At 47.8% G+C, this 21,731-nt stretch overlaps 1 long non-coding RNA gene across 1 annotated transcript; it reads left to right on the top strand.

The window, feature by feature from the left end:
• Window positions 1-18,434: 18,434 nt before the first annotated feature.
• On the top strand, window positions 18,435-19,977 carry LOC131839909 (uncharacterized). Its single transcript, XR_009357071.1, has 2 exons — window positions 18,435-18,561; window positions 19,616-19,977. It is a non-coding gene; the product is annotated as an uncharacterized LOC131839909 (long non-coding RNA).
• The last annotated feature ends 1,754 nt before the right edge of the window (window positions 19,978-21,731 follow it).

Raw genomic sequence — 21,731 nt, forward strand, 5'->3', positions numbered from 1 at the left:
CCCTGTCCCATGAAAAATGATACTATTAGGCATACACAACATATTGTTACTGTTTACATTTCTTTTATCCATTAAATAGTAAACTCTCTGAGGACAGGAACGGAAAGATTTAGCTCAGAGCCTGGTTGAATGTGCTTCGGAGGGTCTTAAGAAACAGAAAGAGGGGCGCCTGAGTGCCTGGGTGGGTTAAAGCCTCTGCCTTCGGCTCCGGTCATGATCTCAGAGTCCTGAGATCGAGTCCCATGTCGGGCTCCCTGCACAGTGCGGAGCCTGCTTCTCCCTCTGCCCCTCCCCGACACTTGTGCTCTCTGTCACTCCCTCTCTCTCAAAAAAAATAAACAACTAAAATATTTTAAAAATAAATAAATGAGGGTCGCCTGGGTGGCTCAGTGGGTTAAGCCTCTGCCTTCTGCTCAGGTCATGATCTCAGAGTACTGGGATCGAGCCCCACATCAGGCTCTCTGCTCAGCAGGGAGCCTGCTTCCTCCTCTCTCTCTCTCCCTCTGCCTGCCTCTCCCCCTACTTGGGATCTCTGTCTGTCAAATAAATAAATAAAATCTTAAATAAATAAATAAATAAGAATAATTTTCAAAATTTACTATTTCATTGGACTCTTAGAAAAATCTTTTGTAGCTGGAAAAGAAACCTTCCCTTTCCCTTCTTGCAGACAGCAGCCATGGAGAAGGAGGTCTCTTGGCTAAGAACTTATTGCAGTCTTACCAGAGCCATAGTCTCCTGGCTTTTTTTTTTTTTTTTGTACAGCTAAGGGAGATGTATCTGGGATGCATGGCCCAGGCCAGGGCCTGTGTCTTGTTACCAGACGGTCTAAAGGGGAGAGTGCGAGGAGGTGTGTGGGCGACGAAAGAAAGGAACTACACACTGCCTGGCATGATCACATGACTGGGCTGGCTCTGAGGAGAGAGGTGCCTCCTGACATTTAGGCAAAGCCACTTCCGTGAAGGGCTTGTCCTGAGCAGTGTAAGAGTGCGTGCTCGAGGGGCTCCTGGGTGGCTCAGTGGGTTAAAGCCTCTGCCTTCGGCTCAGGTCATGATCCCAGGGTCCTGGGATTGCGCACCGGGCTCTCTGCTCAGCAGGGAGCCTGCTTCCTCGTCTCTGCCTGCCTCTCTGTCGACTTGTGCTGTCAAATAAATAAATAAAATCTTAAAAAAAAAAAAAAAAAAAAGAGTGCGTGCTCCATGTATCAGGAGCCTTGTCGCAAGTGGGGGCAGGTGCCCGTACTCACAGTGAATGCAAGGTTGGAAAGGGGCCCCTGACCCAGAGGCTCACCTCGACCTTGGACCCCACTGCAAGATCTTGAGCCTGGCAAGAGATGAGGAGGACTTTCTGGGTTAAGTCACTGATCGTCCAGAACACGTGATACGGACCTGTTCTGCGGAGGAAGGGCACATTCCTTCCTGGGATGGGGTCGAGCCTCTGGTCAGGGGTGCCGTGTTCTTCGAGGTGGGTTGGGCGGGTGGGGAGGTGGAACACACAGGTATTTCAGCAAGGAGGAGCAGTCCTCAGGCTGAGGAGCCAGGCAAGACTGAGGCTGTGCCTATGCGGCTGCTCTCTTATTTTGAGTTGAGATTTAAAACGCTTGAAAGTCATGGTGCTAAAAGCCCGGACGCTGAAGGGGCACAGGTGTGGAGGCAGAATCTCAGGTCACCCGTATAAGGTGTGCAAGGAGACACTCCTTTTTGCAGATGAGAAACAGGAGTCGTGAAGAAGGCAATCACTGACCTAACCTTGGCTTTGTGCTAAGCCCTGTGCCAGGTACTTTCCTGAGTTACTTGGTCTACTTCTCAGGCGGCTCTGTGCGGCTGCAGTGGGACCCCGCACTGAGAGCAGAAGAGTTTGGCCTCACAGGTCTCAAAGTGTTCTTGGCTAAAGCCTTTCAAGAGGGTATCGGGAAAATAACATACTGAGTGCAGGTGAGTGAATGTCTCGTGGTTATGTTTTAGGCATCCGCGGAGGGAGGCAGAAATGCCCAGCCTCTCAAATCACACTTCAAAGGTAACAATGAACCCTTAGAAGTAAAACCGGCCCCGCATGGCTGGTTTGTGTGGGAGACAACTCACGGACTCTTTCTAGGCTGCACAGAAAGTGCCGGGAACATTAACACGAGAGCAACAGATTTCACTGAAGGTCACCTAGAAGTAGAGAACAAAAGAATAACACTAAAAGGGTATCTTTACCCATAAATTTTTCCCAAATGGTGAGCAAGTGTTTACTGAGAACAGTTACGTGGCTGCTTCCATAATAATGGGTGCGGGGGAGTTAAAACCTACAAACCTTGAGCGTTTAAGGCGTTTAGAGCATTGCGCACGCACACATACATGCATGTGCCCGCATGCTCACGCAGGCGCGGAAAGGTCTGGATGGAAACGTGCGAAGTGGCCAGCCCTCAGGATGAGGGTGTAAAGGCTGGGATGTTTCCAGAGGCAGATCTGTAATGCTGAGGAGAAGCATGCAGACCGCCGCAGGGGTTGCCAGCGGAGAGAGTTTCATCTGGTTGTAGTTAGTGCAAGTCAGCTACGTTTCCACCTCCGACTTCTGCGATAAGGCTGGGAAACTCTGGGAAAACGCTCCCATTTAGAGATAGCTGCAAAGAGGGGAATTAAATGAGTTTATTTATCTGGAAAATTCCGTGATTTATGAGATATGAAGGAAGCAGTGTCTCCCAGTAATGTTAGGAGCCTGGGAGTGTTGACTTCTAGTTTTCTTCACTGGCTCTGTCCTTGACATAGAGGGTGACCTTAAGACCTCATTCTCTTCATTTCCTGCTACTACCCTTGCAGCTCAATCGACCCTCTCCTTGGGGCTAACCTGCTCCCCACCTCCTATGAGCTATGCTGTGTCCAGGGCTCCGCCTCTGCCCAACACTGCCCTCCCCCTACACACACACACATACACACACACACTGAGCAGTATTTCCCCCCCTCCCCCCGGGAAATGAGGCTGTTTCCCAAAGGCAAAGGAGAAGGACATTGTGGGTACTCAGCCATCATTGAACCTGTGTTGGGTATCCTGGTGCCCCTTATTTTATTGTTCTGTATATGTGCCCCTGTCAGTATCACATTTGGTTTTATCCACGTTGGACTGCAGCTGTCTAGAAGCTGGAGCAAACCTTGCTTCTGGCCTGGGCCCACATTCCACACAATGTCCTGTGCAATAAATATCAATTGGATTATTAATGAAATTTATTGCCTATTCTGTAAAGTGGTGACCACAATTGCCTACCAACGAATATAATACAATCAGAGAGTTTTGAGCAAACATAGCACCTAAAGCTGACATTGGGATTTTGTTTCCAAAATGAAAATACCTTTTTTTTTTCTCCTGATTAAAGTAACTACTATTGGATTAGATCAAAGTTAGTAGTTTTCCTAGAAAAGAAACACAGTTTCTTTGTGTTCTGGAGCCTGTTTTGAGTGCTGTTTTATGCACTATACAAAGGGGACACTTTATATTTTCTTTCTACTATATTTTTTCAACATGGTTTCAGGGAATATTTACACATTGTACATATTCTGTTCTTTAGTGATAATAAGTGCCATCTATTAAGCACAAAGTATGTACCATGCATTTCACATTTATTGCCTCATTGATCCCTCCCAATAGCTAGGGAGAGAGGTTTCTGGGTGGTATGTTTGTGTCTCATGGGAATTTTTTTTTTTTAAGATTTTATTTATTTATTTGACAGAGAGAGAAAGAGAGAGTGCACATGACAGCACAAGCAGGGAGAGCTGCAGAGGGAGAGGGAGAAGCAGGCTTCCCGCTGAATGCTGCTCAATCCCAGGACCCTGGGATCATGACCTGAGCCAAAGGTAGACAGTTAACGACCGAGCCACCCAGGCGCCCCTTCCATGTGAATTCTTACCAAAAGGACTCCACTTCACAAAAGGCTTTTAATCAGGTGGGTAGGATGACCACTAGGTGGATATCAGGAAGCTTCTTTCTCCATTACCCCAGGGTTTACGTTGGAGCAAAAGGTCATGGTAGCAAGAAAATGAAGATCATGTATGGATGGTCTCAACAATGTGAACTTCTTACCCAGGCTGACCTGACCCCCACCACTGCTGTGAGCCCAATCTGCAGCACACCAAGTCTTTGTTATGATCCTACTCACTGGGGAGACCAGCTAGCTCCCTGGTGACCGTTTTATTACGTTGGACCCCGTTGTCATAAAAAAGTACCTCTATTTTGTCCTTTATCAGAATAAACACATCCAAAATTGTGTTTGCTTTCCTTGATTCTGCCAATAGGAAAATTGTGACGTTAGGGGCACCTGAATGTCTCAGTCAGTGGAGCATTGACTCTTGATGTCAGGGTTGTAAGTTCAAGTCCCACACTGGGTGTAGAGATTACTTAAACATCTTAAAAATTGTGAATATAATGAATGCCTTAAACATCTCCATGGTGTCCCACAAACCTTGTTTTACAGTGAAAGAAAGAACTAGTACAGGGGTGCCTGGGTGGCTCAGTGGGTTAAGCTGCTGCCTTTGGCTCAGGTCATGATCCCAGGGTCCTGGGATCGAGCCCTGCATCAGGGTCTCTGCTCAGCAGGGAGCCTGCTTCCCCCCTCTCTCTGCCTGCTTCTCTGCCTACTATGTGATCTCTGTCTGTCAATTAAATAAATAAAATATTTTAAAAAAAAAGAAAGAAAGAAAGAACTAGTTCAGTGCTGTCATAAGATTCGGTAATCTTATCATGTTCCCCATTGTCAAGAAGTCAAAAAACAGTGGTGTGCGTGGGCTAGCAAAGACACAGCACTTTCAGAGACCGGTGTGCTCTACTGCAGGCTGGAGCTTGTGCTCCAAACCAACGACCAGCACGAGGACTAGTCCCTCCCTCAGCCAAAATATACACAGCGGGGCACCTGGCTGCCTCAGCTGGTACAGCATGTGACTCCGTCAGGGTCATGAGTTCAAGCCCCACGCTGGGTGTAGAGATTACTTTTAAAAAATGCAAAATACACAGAGGTAAGAACCAGGAAATGAAAGTGGGCAGAATTATACCCAGTGACCCATTCACAAATTTTTTTGCTTCCTATGCCCATGTAATCTGTTCTTTGCTGGTATAGAGGTTTTATTGTCCATGGGAAGAAAGCTTCCATGGGAGACATATTGAAATACAAGCTCATACCACTACCTGATGTTTTGTCTCCTGTGTCATCAAGCGAACAGGAAAAAGGGGGAGTTGGAGTGTTGACCAGATCATTGATCCTTCCTTCAGGTAATGTAGGACTGCTGCTAGACAATGGAGATAGGGAGGAGGATGTTTTCCACCTCCTAGGAAGGATTAAGTAAGAAGAGGGCTGCATGTGGGTACTGGGCTATAGAAAGGGTACGTTATAGTGGACTTTGGTCATTGTTTTGGTTGTCCACTTCCAAATGTTCGCCCCACTTATTAGCCTTTCCCAGTGAAGGAGTCCTAGTGGATTAAAGGATCCTGTCTTCCACCATGGAAGGCTGAACCAGCATTTCCTCTTCCCACGGGGAAGATAATTTGGTTTAGCTCAATTCTTAGAATCAGAGGGAGTGCCACAGAGATGTGGAAATGGTTACTGATAATTCACAGAAATGGAGCCAAGTGTCCCCTAGAGGCCTCCTAGTGTTTATCAGCCAGACTATTTCTGAGGTGGGTCCTAGTAGGGTTCATAGGTAGATGGACAAATTTGGGTTTTGCCCATTTTCCAAGCCTGGTTCTCCAGTTTTCCTGGAGACCACCTTTCAGTTAATTTCTTCTCTTCGTGAGTTTTCCATTGGTGATTCTGTTGTTTTTAGTCAACAGCTCTGATGGGTATGGAGAGGAAGCAAGCTCAAACATGAATCTGCCTTTTGTGTCATAAGTCAGGCTACACCTGTCTTTTTTTCTTCTTTCCTGAGCGCTAAGTTTTCTTTACATCAGTTTTGAATAGATAGTGGGTAGAATACATTCTCTTTCTCTCTCTCTTTTATTTTTAGATTTTATTTATTTATTTGAGAGAGTGAGAAAGAGCAGAAGCAGGGGGTGTGGCAGGCAGGAGAAGAGGAAGGAGACTCCTAGTTGAACAGGGAGCCCGATGTGGGGCTCAATCCCAGGACCTGAGATCATGACCTGAGTCGTAGGTAGAGGCTTAACCCACTGAGTTACCCAGGTGCTCTGAATAAATTCTCTAAAAATAAGAGTACACGGGTGCCTGGGTGGCTCAGTGGGTTAAGCCTCTGCCTTCAGCTCAGGTCGTGATCTTAGGGCCCTGGGATCGAACCCCACATTGGGCTCTTAGCTCAGTAGAGAGCTTGCTTCACCCTCTCTCTCTGCCTGCCTCTCTGCCTACTTGTGATCTCTCTCTGTCAAATAAATAAATAAAATCTTAAAAAATATATATACGAGCACAGAAGAAGCAAAACCTCAAGGCATGGTAAAGAAAACATATTGATAATAAGCAATTTAACACATGTTTAATTACATCTTTCACGAAACTGAGCTATAGATCTTAAAAACATAAAGACAATGGCAGAAACAATAAACAGAGAGAAAGGAAGGAATTATATAGGCTGAGAGCTGAAATTATTTTATCTCATTAGAAAATGGAGCCAGATGGGACGCCTGGGTGGCTCAGTTGGTTAAGCGGCTGCCTTCGGCTCAGGTCATGATCCCAGCCGCCTGGAATCGAGTCCCACATCGGGCTCCTTGCTTGGCAGGGAGCCTGCTTCTCCCTCTGCCTCTGCCTGCCATTCTGTCTGCCTGTGCTCGCTCTCTCTCCCTCTCTCTCTCTGACAAATAAATAAAATCTTAAAAAAAAAAAAGAAAATGGAGCCAGACTTTGGATTTTGGTTCCCCATGAAAGGAGCTTGGGAGTTGACATTTTATCCTAGCAATAAGTAAAACCTTTAACAGACTGAAAAATCAACAATTTTTGTTGGATCTGTAAGAGAGGGGAGGGCACAGGGCAAACTGCTGCCCCCATGACTGGAAAGACAGACAGACAAATAGAGAAAGTCATGGCTTCCCAGAGCAAAACTCAAAGCAGAATCTTGAAACCAGTGCTGGGAAGGAAAGCCTGAGCTATAACTGACAAATTTCTGGAGGTTCATGTGGACAAGTCAGAGAGTTAAAAACTCCAGGGGACCCAGTAATGGGGGAGGTCCCTGACAATATTGTAAGATTTGCCTCTAGGAGCCTTCCAGATCCCCACAATAAAGAAAGAAAATCCACTTAGTCTTTCAGAAGCAGGAGGAAGAAAAGAACCATCTTGAAATAGCCAGAACATTCTTTCCTTCTTACGGAGGCCTGCCCTCAGGGAAAACTATTTAACCTAAACCTAAACTGTTGTGGCATTATTAGAGCAACCTGGGGAAGAGAAATGCCCAACTTTAGCCCACTCTAGCCATCCTGTCCCACTCACGAGGGTGGGGAGAAGCCCCAAGAATATTGTGAAATTCACAGGGCAGGCACAGGCTCAATAGAAAACTGACATAATCATAGAATTGTAGAATGTTTCCCCTCCTTCCATGCCTCACCAACACATTACTACAGGACTGTTTAGAGCAATTCCTTTTACCCAGTATGTGTCCTACCATCAAGAAAAAATTACAATGCATACCCAAAAGCAAAAAAATACTATTTGGAGAGCAAGTATCAGAACCAGATATGGCAGGGATGTTGGAATCATCAGATCAGGAATTTAAAACAACGATGATCAATATATTAAGAACTCTAGTGGATAAAGTAAGCAGAGAGATGGAAATCCTAAGGAAGAACCCTCCTCCCCACAAATGCTAGAGATAAAAACAATAGCAACACTGTAAGAGAAATGAAGAATCTCTGTGACCAGGACTGGAAAAAAAAAAACCTGTAAGTTACAGGAGTTACAGTAATAGAATCCTTGAAAACCAAAAAGCAAAGAGAACAGACCGAAAAAAGCAGAGCAGAATATCCAGGAACTCTATGGGACAACAACAAAAGGTGTACCAGAAGGGCACACCAGAAGGAGAAGAAAGAGAGAACGGAATAGAAGAAAGATTTGAAACAATAATGGCTGAGAATATCTCCCAAATTAATGTCAGATACCATATCACAGATCTTGGAAGCTCAAAATAGATGAAGCAGGATAAATGCCTTAAAAAACACACCTAGGCACATCCTTTTTAAATTACAGAAAATCAAAGATAAAGTCCTGAAAGAAGACAGAGGAAAAAAACATCTGACCGATAGAGGAATAAAGATCTGACTTCTCAGAAACCATGCAAATGAGAGTTGAGTGAAATATTTACGTGTTGTGAGAGGAAACAATCAACCTAGAATTCTGAGCCCTGAGAAATGGAACCAAGTTTTTCTTTTAAAAAAATTCCTTTGAAGAAAGTTCTTTTTGCTTTTTCCCTCTTTCTGCCTCCTGTGTGCCTCTCCTTCCCATCATATTTTTTTTAAGATTTTATTTTTGGGGTGCCTGGGTGGTTGGCTCAGTCAGTTAAGCATCTCCCTTGATCATGACTTGGGTCATGATCTCAAGGTCCTGGGATGGAGCTGCACATTAGACTCCCTCCTCAGTGGGGAGTCTGCTTCTCCTCCGCTGCCCTTTCCCCCACTCATACACTTGTGCACCTGCTCTCTCTCAAATAAACAAATAAAATCTTTTTAAAATTTTTGATTTTAAGTGATCTCTACACCCACTGTGGGGCTCTACCTCATGACCCTGAGATCAAGAGTCATATGCTCCACCGGCTGAGCCAGCCAGGCACCCCTCCTTTCCATCATCTTAATGTCCTCTCTCCATTTGCTCTGTCATCATGCAAGTACTCTTCTAATTCCCTCTCTATCCCCTTTCCAATGGCAAGATTCTGGCTTCTCTGGCTAACAGATTTCAATAATATTCACCACGAGTGTGCATTATATCGGTAAACTAGTGAGTGTCTGTTTCCTGAAGAAGTGCTATTTGGGGAGAAGCGAACAGTTTGCCCTTTCCCAAACAATGTGCCTCTTTTTGGAACTATGCAAAGGCTGTTGGAGGAAGAACACCCTTCCCATCCTTTCTCCAGAAATAGATTGGATGCTAACCTCCATGTGTTCAGAAGAAAAAAGTCATGTCATGGTAAGCAGGGGTTAGGAATGCTGGTGTCACGCTTGTTTGAAGGTTTCCCTGGAGCCCATGATCAAAGCTCAAAGGTGGGCACAGGGAAGATGGACAATGACAGGGGAAACGGAGGGGAAGGAGAAGGCAAAAGGGAGACACAGGAAATGCAGGAAGAAAAGGGGGGGGCACTGGGGTGGCGCAGTTGGTCAAACGTTGGACTCTTGATTTGGCTCAGGCTGTGATCTCAGGGTTGTGTGATCAAACCCCAAGTTGGACTCTGCTCAGCGGGGAGTCTGGTTGAAATTTTTTTCTCCCTCTGCCCCTCCTCCGCATGCTTGCTCACACTGTCTCTCTCTAAAATAAATAAATAGAGGCACCTGGGTAGCTCAGTCAGTTAAGCTTCTCTCTTTGGTTCAGGTCATGATCCCAGGGTTCTGGGATGGAGCTCCGCATGGGGCTTCCTGCTTAGCAAGAAGCCTGCTTCTCCCTCTCCCACTCCCCCTGCTTGTGTTCCTTCTCTTGCTGTCTCTCTGTCAAATAATAAGTAAAATCTTTAAAATATAAAACAAAATAAAATCTTTAAAAAGAAGAAGAAGAAAAAGAAGGGACACCTGGGTGGCTCAGTCAGTTAAGTGTCAGCCTTAGGCTCAGGTCATGATCCCAGGGTCCTAGGGTAAAGCCCCACATTGGGTTCCTTGCTCAGCAGGGAGTCTGCTTATCCCTCTGCCTCTCTCCATTACTTGTGTGCTCTCTTTCTCTCAGATAAATAAAGTCTTAAAAAAAAAAAAAAAAGAAAGGAAAAAAAGAAAAGGGAAAACTTCTGCAGAACCTCCAAAGGAAAAAAGCCTTTAAAGAAACTGGTTTCTGGGCACTTGGAGGTCTCAGCCGGTAGAACATGTGATTCTCAATTTCCGGATTGTAAATTGAAGCCCCATGTTGGGCATAGAGATTATTTAAAATTAAAAAGTCTTGGGGTGCCTGGGTGGCTCAGTAGGTTAACCATCTGTCTTCAGCTCAAGTCATTTTCCCAGGGTCCTGGGACCTAGCCCTGCCTGTGGGGAAGGGGGGTGGTCCCTGCTTAGCAGGGAGTCTGTTTCTCCTTCTCCCTCTGTCCCTTTCCCCCTGCTCTAGCTCTCTCTCTCTCAAATATGTGAGTAAAATTTAAAAAAATATATTTAAAAAATGATCTATCATGATAATAATGGCTTACATTGTAGAGTACTATATAATTTATAAACTGTTTTCAATTTTGCATTTTTATCTAGTCACACATTTCCTACAAGGTTAGCATTATTATCTTCATTTCACAGTTTAGGAAGCAGAGGCTTAGAGGCTTTGCGACTCATCCAAGCTCTCCAGCCTCCTAAACTGGCGGATGGTTCTGTCAGTCCACCACACAGCACTGCCTCTTTGGGGCAGTGCCCCAGATGGCGCCGCAGGAATTTCTCACCTTGAAGAAAAAGAAGATGCATAGAGGAGGGACCCTGGACAGAAACAAAAAGGAAAGGTGGGTGGGGTCTGTCCTCAAGTCCAGGGTGTCTGAAAGGAAATCTTTGCTCCTCTGGGTGACACTCACCAAGTGGGTTTCTGAATGGGTGTGTGCTGGTTGGTTTCCTAACTTTGGGTTTCTTTGCTAGTCCTGAAAATCAGTGGGATCAGGTAAATCCTAGACTTGGTTCTTCACAATTGAGAAATATGAAGACGGCATTTTTGAAAGTTTACTGAAACCTTCCCTTAACATGGAAAATCTAATGTTTTTGTAAAGTGTTTCTTAATTTATTTCACAAGTCATGTGTGTTTAAATCCGACCCTCCTCATATCTGTATTTCTCACTCAATTCAATAAAGAAAGTGTACTCGAAATTTTATCCACATTAGACTCCATCAGGGACTTGCTATGTTTTATTTTATCTTTTTAAAGATTCATTTATTTATTTGAGAAAGAGAGCACGAACAGGGAGGGGACAGAGAGAGAGAGAAAGAGAGAACCTGAAGCAGACTCTCCACTGAGTATGGAGCCCGAGGCAGGGCTCGATCCCACCACCCTGAGATCACAACCTGAGCAGAAACTATAAGTCAGATGCTCAACTAGCTGAGCCACCCAGGTACCCCTTATTTTATCCTTCAGAGCATGCTGCTTCTTTTTTTCCTTATTAAAGATTTTATTTGACAGAGATCACAAGTAGGCAGAGAGGCAGGCAGAGAGAGGAGGAAGCAGCCTCCCTGCTGAGCAGAGAGCCCAATGTGGGGCTCAATCCCAGGGCTCCAGGATCATGACCTGAGTCAAAGGCAAAGGCTTTAACACACTGAGACATCCATGAGCCCCTGCTTCCTGCTTCTTCTTTTTTTAAGTAATCGCTACACCCAATGTGGGGCTTGCACTCACAACCCTGAGATTAAGAATCACATGTTCTATCAACTGCGCCAGCCAGGCACCCCAATTGAGAGCTCCTCTGGTTTATTTTATTGTTTGCCTGTTTTTTTGTTTTTGTTTTTTTTGTTTTTTAAGAATTTTATTTATTTATTTGACAGAGAGAGATCACAAGTAGGCAGAGAGGCAGGCAGAGAGAAAGAGGGAAGCAGGCTCCCTGCTGAGCAGAGAGCCCAATGTGGGACTCGATCCCAGGACCCCGAGATCATGACCCGAGCCGAAGGCAGTGGCTTAACCCACTGAGCCACCCAGGCGCCCCTTCTGTGGTTTATTTTAAAGCAATTTTACAAATATGGTATCTCAGTTATGTCTCACCACAACCCTGGGAGGTGGTGCATTTGTTCCCCACTAAACAGGTGAGAAAACTGAGGCACATAGGGGGACAGCCACTTGCCCAAAGACACACAGCTAAGAAGTGGTTGAACTAGGACCTGAGATCAATGCTTAGATCTAGAAATCAGGGAGATTACAGTTCACATTTAGAAAGGCACCTAAGGAGGCATCTGGGGCTCAGGGGCTGCCTTTGGCTCAGGTTGTGAGGTTCCCAAGTCTCCCTGCTCAGTGGGGAGTTTGCTTCTCCATCTCCCTCTGTCCCCACCCCCGCCTTCTCAAATAAATAAAATATTTTAAAAACTGAAAAACAAAAAAGAAAGTCACCTCAGTGAATAGGTTAAGGGAGGTAGGAGGCAGAGAATATTTGCTTTGCTTTAGGGATGTTTTTACTAAATCCATTCTCGAGGCTGATAGCCTAGAGTAGAGGTAAAGATGGGAAGTAAGAGGATGCAGTTTTAGAGAATGTTCTTCAGAAACACTTCAGATTGGGGCACCTGGATGGCTCAGTCAGTTAAGCATCTAGCTTCGGCTCAGGGTCCTGGGATCAAGTCCTGTGTTGGGCACCTGCTGAGAGCCTGCTTCTCCCTCTGCCAGCCATTCCCCCTTGCTTGTGCACTCTCTTTCTCCCTTTCTGAAAAATAAATAAATTAGTCTTAAAAAGAAGCCTTGAGGGCTGCCTAACTGTCTCAGTTGGAAGAGTGTGCGACTCCCAGGGTTGTGAGTTTGAGACCCACATTAGGTGTAAAGATTACTCAAACAAAAAAAAAACTTTATTCAAAATATATATATAGCTTTTTTTTTACTTGCCTGAGAGAAAGAACATGCAGAAGCCGTTGGGGGGGGGGGGCAGGGCAGAGGGATAAGCAGGCTCCCCGTTAAGCAAGGCAAATAAAAAACTAAAAAAAAAAAAAAACCCAAAATGTGTTGAGATCAGTGAGGTGTCTTCTAACCTGAACCAGCCCCAAGTACCTGACCTATGCTAACTTATTAGGAATCTTCTGTTTTGTGCTTCTATAACAAGGCAAGAGGAAGGAATGTCAAGGTCTTTGGAGTTACAAAAGCTGCTACGCTCAGTTCTGCTGTGTATTTTTGCAAAAGGACACATCTATGAACAGGTTTAAGTCACCATGCAAACAGCACTTTCCACAGAAATTCCTGTTTTGAGGATGGATTTCAGTTCACAGTTAAAAACAAACTCTAAGAAAGTAGTCTTTTGTGTGTTCTGTTTTTTTGTTTGTTTGTTTGTTTGCGGGTGTATTTAAACATCCTTTATTTGGAGAGATGGCAGCCAGACAGAGAGGTTCTGAAATTCTCACTTGCTAGTGAGATAAACATCAGTCATTGTCACCCCAATCATCTGGATGGTGCGACAGATCTGGTGAAGGGCAGACCTCGCTGGAATTCAGCCTTACCCAGTGAGGGGATCCGTTGTGTCAAGGATATTTTAATTGGCTGTCTGCATTGTGTGGACTCATTAGATAATTGCCAAGCTTCTCCTTCACTTTGTGCTACACAAACCTGGCGACTGAAGATGGCATTAGGGAGAGAGATGCTGGGAGCAGAGGCTGTTGGACGAGAGACTGTGACGGAAAGACCACGGGGACAGGGCCAGGGAAGGGGGCAACACCTGGAGAATGGGATGGAAAACAAAAGGCACTGAGATGAGAGAAAAAAAGGCAGCAGAGGGGAGAGCACAGGAGGGGCTCAGGCTTGGGGGGGGCACTGGAAACTTCTGCAGAATTCTGGGTTCCCATAGACGGGGAGGAAGTATAAATGAGATCGGGACAGAAAGAGCAAAGCTTCAATAGAAGCAGATAGGCACAGAGAGCGGCCCGCAAGGGGAGGGGGGCTGGAGGGGTTGAGGTAAGAGATGACTCAGGTCCAAAGGGATCCTGGGGAAATGAAGGGCTGGGGTTTGGGGCCCAATTTAATCCTGCAGCAAGAGTGAGACGCACACAAGCTGGAATTGGCGAGCCTGGTCCATGGGAGACAGAGCAAGATATCAAGACAAAATGAGGGAAATGACTGCTCCCCACCTTGTACTAGGATAAGGACAAGCAGTGATGGGGACCAGGAGCAGGGGGCGGTTCTGGGCACGGAGACTCAGGTCATTTTAACATGAGGCAACCTGGCCCTGGAGCAAATAGGCCATGATTCCAAAGACAGCACTTAAATAAAAGAAAAACAAAACAGCATTATCAGTGGTGGATTTCTCATCTTGCCCTGCTGAAGAAAGTTCTCTAGAAAATAAAAGTATCTGAAATACAGCCCACCTTGTTAAGAAGTCATTCATATGCAACAGCAATAAAAGGGGGAGGGGCAAATACTCATCAATAAAAAACAATCCTTTGTTTGTCTCTTCGTTATAAGTTTGCACCATTAAAAAAAATCACTCCTATTTTCCCACCACCCTTACTAGTCACCATTTTACACTCTGCTTTTACGAGTTTGGCTTTTTTAGATACAACACACAGGTGGATGTCATACAGCATTTATTTTTATCAGTTGATCCATTGACAGGCACTTAGGTGGTTTCCATATCTCGACTATCTTCAATAAGGTAGCAATGAAAATGGGAGGGCATGAAAATAAATATATATAAGAAACAAGTAACACCCAAACCAAGTCATACTACCTAACAGAGAACAACAAGAGATAAGGACAAATACGGAAAGATAAATGATAAACCAAGAGTATGACTCCAGCTGAGTTGCATGCATGTCCAAGTGAGGTCACTGCGGGAAGCACCCCAAACTGTGAACAATGGCGATGCGCTGGGTGGGTGAGGTGGAGGGAGGGAAGAGAGAGAGACAGAAGGCCTCTCGACTTACTCCAAATACTTTGTTTACTTGGAAGGGAAAAAGTCATGAAAAGTTGTGATAAGGATGACCTGGAAGGAGAGACAGCAGAAACAGGAGTCTCTCTACGTTTGAAGGATCATCCACAAGAAGGGAGAGGGTGAAGGTATCTGGAACTGTCTGTGGGCATCTATATTAATCTTAAGGGGAAGTACCCGGTTGAGACTGCGAAGGGATGGAGCGCCGTTCTTTCTGCAGAGTGGATAGAAACTAGAAATAACATGTTGTGACTGATAATAACAGCATGTTGGGTCTTGTCTGGGGATCTCAAACACTTCTAAGGGACACATCTCTTATCCTTGGGAGACAGGCCGATAGCATCGGCCATGGGGAAATTAGGGGCTGCTGGTCTGACCACCCAGTGAATCATTACAAAGCCCAGAATCAAAACTCTGACTTGGAGCCTGCCGGGATTCTGGAACATGCTGCCTCATACTGTCTTCGAGCTTTAGCTCCGACAGCCACCTGCCAGCTGAGCGTGGCTGGCCTTCCTAACCTCTGCTCGCCTCAGCTGAGATGTTACTTCCTCAGAGATGCCTTCCCCTGACTTGCTCCTACTCTCACAAGCTCTCCTTGACCCCCCACGGTGTGTCCTATCTGTGGCTGGGTTGACACTTCCCCCCGGTTGGCCAGCACAGCCAGAGCTGGGGCCTGCGTGCTCCTCTTCGTTAATTGCCCCATCCCTGACACCAGTGTTTCCACAATCACTTCACTGTGGTTCTCTCTCCAACCTGGCATTTGAAACTTGGTGTTAAGTGGGTGGGGTAGCCAGGAAGGGGCTGGAACAAATCCCCGCATTTCCGAGGCAGGTCAGCCGGTGACGGCTTGAACTCGCAGCCCCTGTGGTATGTGTGATTCAGTGCCCTCGACCTGGCATTTAGCTGTTCGGTGAGACAAACGCCTGCCCACACCCGAGACTCCAGGTGCTGTGCGGCAGGCCTGGCGCTTAGAGGTGGTGCGGGGGCCGACCCAGATGGGAGGGAGGGACACAGGTGACTGTATCCATCAGCCACGTGGCCTTGCCAGGCTCCAGGGAGCCAGAGAACAAATGAGGGGTGTTGCCAAGGAGGGTGAATGGCACCCTTCTTCCTGCTCCCCCGCCCAGTGGGAATGACTTGCTGAAAATCCCTCTCCGAGGCCCAGGGGAGTTTTCAGCTTTCCCCTGTTCTCTGGGAGGGAGGGTATAACCAAACTGCTGAGCTCTAACGGGGGGGCCCTCCCACCCCCCTAAATAAGGAGAAACAATGGCAGCGAGCAGGTGTTTGCCCCCAAGCTGCTCTCCCACCCCTGCCTGTGTGTAGGAGTCAGCCAGAGGAAGAGGATGCCTCCCAGAGGGTGGAAAGAGGGGAGGGGTGGGGTGTCGACTGAATGAAAGAGAGCCAAGGCCTGAAATGTGCCCCAGATGGTGCCCAAAGGGAGATCCTGTGTGCCAGAGCTGGGGGGGCCTGGTTCTGTAGGCCAGCCGCCCCTCCCCCGCACTTCCCCCACCCCGGCCACTCCCTCTGGAGCTCTCCTTCACAGGACCCTTGTGACCCAAGCCCCAGGGTGGAAAGCCTCCCCCGCCCCCGCACCGGCCCTGAGCCTTGCCCAGCGCAAAGGCCAGCCTACCCCTTTCTTCAAGTGAGCCCCCATGGTCGGGCGCCTTGCCTGGGCCCTGCCTCCTCGGCCAGCCTGAATGACTCACTGACGATGCCAGTGCTCAGGGCCTTCTGGAGGGGAAGCCCATGCTGCCTCCCAGGGACTTCACTGGAGTTTTGTTCCCTGGAGTGGCAGGGCAGTTCTGCCTGATGGCATTTCTAGCATTTCTAGCATCCTGGGAAGCGGCTAAGTTGTTTCCTTTACCCCAACTACACTTACCTCAGATCGCAAGCCCAGAGTGACAACACTGGAGATTTAGTCAGGGTTTAGTCAGGATTCCGAGGTTCTGTCTGCCTCTGACTGCTAGACTAGGAGCTTCCTTTGAGTTGATGGATTGCAAGTGAGAACCACTTCAGTGGTTCAGTCCCAAGTCAAGTCCCTCAATCATGGACCCCTGAAACGGTGGATCCCCCAAACCAATGGACAGGAGTTTGGGGAGGCAGGGGTGCATTTCCTTGGGGGTGTCAAAAGCAGACAAAGATTCCCTTGGGGACCTGGGAGAGAACCTGGATCGCTGGGTGTTCCCTGGGTAAATAGACTGCTGCCCTCCTCTGGATAGAATTGGAGGGTCCCCTTCCTCCTCAGCAGCCCCCACCCCATCTCTACTGTGGAACATTGTTATTTTTTCTTGGTGGAATGGGAAGCACTTTTCAAAGCTATTTGTGAACCTTCTCATCTCAGTGCTATTGGGCATCTGAGAGCTGAGATCATAGTGTCTTCCTCCAGGTGAGGGAAATGAGGTCACGGGTCAAGAAATGCACATTTTCTCAGAAAACACCGATTCCATGGAAGCAGCAAGGCACAAAACCATAAACCAGGGACTGTTGAACCAGATGGCTCCAGAGCTTAAAGGTCAGGGGTGGGTGTTTTCTGCAGGACAGGAGAGCCTCCCCAGACAGACACATTCTGGCAGGACAATCTCACTCTAAGCCTTCAAAATCCCCTCTTGGAGAGTGATGATCCCACTGCTGGGACTGGGATTCAGGTCACCCTCCTCACTGTAGGCTGGTGGCCTTCTGACATTTCCAGGCCCTATAGCAGCCTCAGACTTCCCAGATCCTATCGCCCATGATCTGCTCTGCCATTTGCTAGCTGTTACTGGCCCTCTCTGAGCTTCAGGTCACTCACTTGTATGCGGAAGCCCCAACAGGTAACTTAATAATTAAGTGAGAGAATGTAAGCATGAACGGCCCCAGCAGATCAGAGGAGATCTAATATTAGTTTCCCCATTTTTTAAAGTTTCCCTTAAAGAAAAGCAGGGCTGGGGAGTCAATGGCTGCAGACTTCCTCTCCTGGATGGAAGACAAAGCCCCCTGGCTGCAGTCTTGACATGGGGAACGCCAGCTCCTTCTTCCTGACCGTTTGCCTGTTTCTGCCATGAGGTTGTAGTAGATGGTCTCAGCCTCGCAAAGGGTCGACAGTACTCTGGGTCTGTGTGGCTCAGGAAACAGAGGCTCAGAAAGATGAAACAGTTTATTCAAGGTCACAGAATTCCAGAGGACATAAGGCTGGACTTGAGACTGTCAGTCCCATGTGGTAACCCCTAGACACTGTCACCTACCCCTCACCCACCACTGTGGCAGAAAGTCTGACTTGTTCCTGGGCTCCAGCTCCCAAGAGCCTTGGCGTTATCTTCCTGGGGAGGCCTACCCGGCCACCCCAATGACGGACCTAAGAGGTTTAGGGTGAAGGTCAGGGGTTGGCCGAACACGGAGGCAGTGTCGGGCTCGGTCTAACTCTGATGGGGACTGGGCTGAAACACTCTACGTGGTCATTGGGGGGAGGGTGGCTGGCTCACTGAGAGGCGGGGAGGCACTTGCAAGCTTTCAGATCCCGTGCTGCTCCGTAAACAAGTGCAACCCTCAGCTCCCTGGAGGGCCGGGGGAGCAAATGTGCACATCTCTGCCTCTTTCCCAGCAGCTGCTCTCGGGAGGACACAGCCCTGCCATCTCCACAGCCCTCCTCCGGGCCCTCCCCAGCCCCCAGCTCCAGCCTCAGGAAGTGGAGCTGCCGAGAATCTCTCCTCCAGCCTTGCCTCCCGCCGAGAGTGTCCTCTGCGTGAGCATTTCCTGGCCTAATTAAGCTGGGTAATGAGTAGCTAAGAGGGAGGAGATAAAAGCCCTAGGCGGCTTAGAGCGGGGACAGTTTATGACAGGGGCGTCTGCAGCTGGTGACACTCTTTAGGAAAGTTATTTCTCATAACCCTGGGAAGTTGCATGCTGTTGCCACAGCAGAGCGAGCCCCAAGGTAAGCGCAGGGAATTTTGTGACCGGAGGGGGACCGGCGAAGGGTCTTGAGAGGGAATGGGTGTGGTGGTGCTGCGGGTCTGAGGAATGGGCTGATCCCAGCAGCAGAGCAGTCCCCGAGCTGCCCAGGCGAATGCCCTTGGCTTAGCCCCAGGCTGGGGTGTCCTTGGTGACCACGTGTGACTCCCCCGGCCTTGGGTTTTAGGTTTCATCTGAATGACAGGACTGTGCAGTGTGGGCAGTTTCCTAAGACTGTGTCCGGCTCAGAGTAAGGAAATCTGAGCCAGACACTGATCCCAGTTCCCTTTAGATCCTCTTTTAAGGTGCTCAAGATTGTGTCCTGGAAAATACCAAGTGTCCCAGCAGCCCTGGCCTGGAAGACAGGGGAAGGCTGACAGTGGCTGGCATTTAAGAGCCCCTCAAAGGCCAAAAGTGATCTGTTTCTACCCCCAGCCTCAGCCCCAAGAGCTCAGAAGCCACTCCAACTCCACACCCACAGCCTACTACCAATTCACCTTTTGTTCTTAGTCTGTTTTATTTGTTTGTTTAAATCACTTTGCCCTCACTGAGTTGGCCAGCATCCCCCACCTACCCCACTCCCCTAAACCACCCCCCCCAACCCTTCACCCTCCCCTCCTCCACCCCACTCTGGCATGGAGGGGTGAGAGGAGCAGTTGGGGGAAGGAAAGCTGAGTCAGGGCCTGAGTTCTGGAATGGGTTCCACCACGAAAGCCCCCGTGTGAACTTGGGACGTTGTGACCCCTCAGCCATCATTTTCCCACCTGTAAGAGAAGGGCTTTGCCTAAGCCTCCAGTAGGCTATGCGCCCACAACCTCCAGTGGCCATGAGTGGCGGGAATGGCCAAAACGAAGTCACATTTCCAAGCCTTTCAAATTAGGGGACAAAAGTGCACTTTTACACTGAGGGATGACTTGCTCTGATTATCAGTAGAGAAGACCAGCAAAATGTTGCTGATGATGGAGGAGCTCAGTCTCCTGCACCCCAGAGTCACTATTTTCATTTTCTAATTTTCTTTCTTTCTTTCTTTTTAAAAGTAGGCTCCATGCCCAACACGAGGTTTGAACTCATGACCCCGAGATTGAGAGTCGAATGCTCTACCCACTGCGACAGTCCGATGACCCTTGACCCTTTCCAGTTTTCTAAAGAAGACCTGTTTCAGGCTACATCCTCAGAGTCTTGTTGGCTCCATTGCATTCTTGGTGGCCAGAACCCAGAGCCCACAGGCACAGGGAATTTACAGAGACCCTCGTTTCTTCACTCTCTCCCCTCTGCTGGTCTCCTAATCTCATCTACCCCCTTGGCCTGCTTCTCTTTCTTTTTAATCCAGTTTTATTGAGATGTAATTAACATGTAATGTGGTATGAGTTTAAGATAAATAGCATAATGATTTGCTATATGTATGCATTGCAAAATGTTTCTTTTTCTAAACAAGAGTCATCAGATCACAAATAACCTGGTGTCTCCCATTTTTCCTTCTTCCTGTAGTTGTCCCTGGAGTGGAAGGAGACTTGGTGGCCAGATGCCTGACCAGGGAGGGTAGACCTGAACTGCACCCCCAACTCCCACCCCGCAAGGAGGGCCAGGGATCTCAGAATGGGGGAGGGGCAGTCTCTGGATGTCAAAAGAAGGGAGAGCAGTCCTGGAAGCTTCCACTTGGTGACCTGCCCACCCTCCCCTGGGTGGCCAAGCCCAGAAACCTCTGCATCCTCCAGCCATGTGGCAGCTGGGCAGACCCTGGGAGCCAGCCCACTCTGAATGTGTAATCCTTAAAAAGAGAAAGGGGAGAAGATCCTATAATTTCCCAGGACACAGACCCTGAATCCTGATACTCTTGTCAAGGGAGTCCTTTCACTGCAAGAGGCAGGGAGACAAAGGGACAGAGAGGAAGAAAGAGGAGGAGGAAGGAAGGATGGTGTGGGAGAGGCCAGGCCTCTGAGCACAGCTGGAACATGAGTCTTCCTTGAGTCCTCAGAGTCTTGTTGGCTCCATTGCATTCTTGGTGGCCAGAACCCAGAGCCCACAGGCACAGGGAATTTACAGAGACCCTTGTTTCTTCACTCTCTCCCCTCTGCTGGTCTCCTAATCTCATCTACCCCCTTGGCCTGCTTCTCTTTCTTTTTAATCCAGTTTTATTGAGATGTAATTAACATGTAATGTGGTATGAGTTTAAGATAAACAGCATAATATTTGCTATATGTATGCATTGCAAAATGCTTCTTTTTCTAAACAAGAGTCGTCAGATCACAAATAACCTGGTGTCTCCCATTTTTCCTTCTTCCTGTAGTTGTCCTGTCCCAGGTCCTGTCTTTGGCCTGAAACTGACACTTGAAAAAAGTGAAAGGAAAGGTCTACCCAGCATGAGAGCAGCCTTGGTAGCCCGTTCTACAGGCCTGCCATCCCCTCCTTGGGAGTCTCTGTCCCTTCTCTAGAGGACTGGCAGCTTCTTGCCTTCCCTGCCTATTGTGGGAAGGGGTCAAATAATGCTTTGATAAAAATGCACAAAGGCTTCAATGCAGACTCGTAAGAAGCAGTTCTCTCTTTCATCCAGCAAAAACTCCTCGATTAACTGGGTGGGTGAAAGAAATGCTATTCCCTATGGAATAGGGACGTGTGGGCAGGGAGGAAACAATTCCAGCCAGACTTGGAAGGGACCCAGGTAGGTGCTCACCCTTGTTCAACTACAAAGAATCATGCATTTATTAGGCTGAAACCATAGAAATTTGGGGAAGCTGCTTTGTGGCCAGCTCTGTGCTAAGCGCAGTTTGGGAGACAGTGAGATATATGGCAAACCCCGTGAGGCATAGCCTCCCACGTGGCTGGAACAGCAAGGCTTCCAGCCTAGACAAGAAGGGAACAGCATACAAAGAAGTCCAGCATGGACACACCAAATGTGTCCTCGAGCCTGTGAACGGTCTGCTAGGCCGGTTCTTTTGTATCTTACAGGGAGGGCTTCCTGTAGGTGAGGTACTCCTGATACCACTCTCTGAAGCAGCAGGTTACTGAGCTCCTAGATAGGCCAGAACCTGGACCCACAATGGGGATGTGGCTGGGAATGAGCCACACTCACCACCCTGGTCTGACTTCATTCTCATCCATGCACTTCTGTATTTCATCATTCATTCGTTGATGTGCCGTCAGTGCTCAGAAAGG

The sequence above is a fragment of the Mustela lutreola genome, chromosome 8 (assembly GCF_030435805.1).
Source record: "Mustela lutreola isolate mMusLut2 chromosome 8, mMusLut2.pri, whole genome shotgun sequence".
NCBI classification, from domain to species: domain Eukaryota; kingdom Metazoa; phylum Chordata; class Mammalia; order Carnivora; family Mustelidae; genus Mustela; species Mustela lutreola.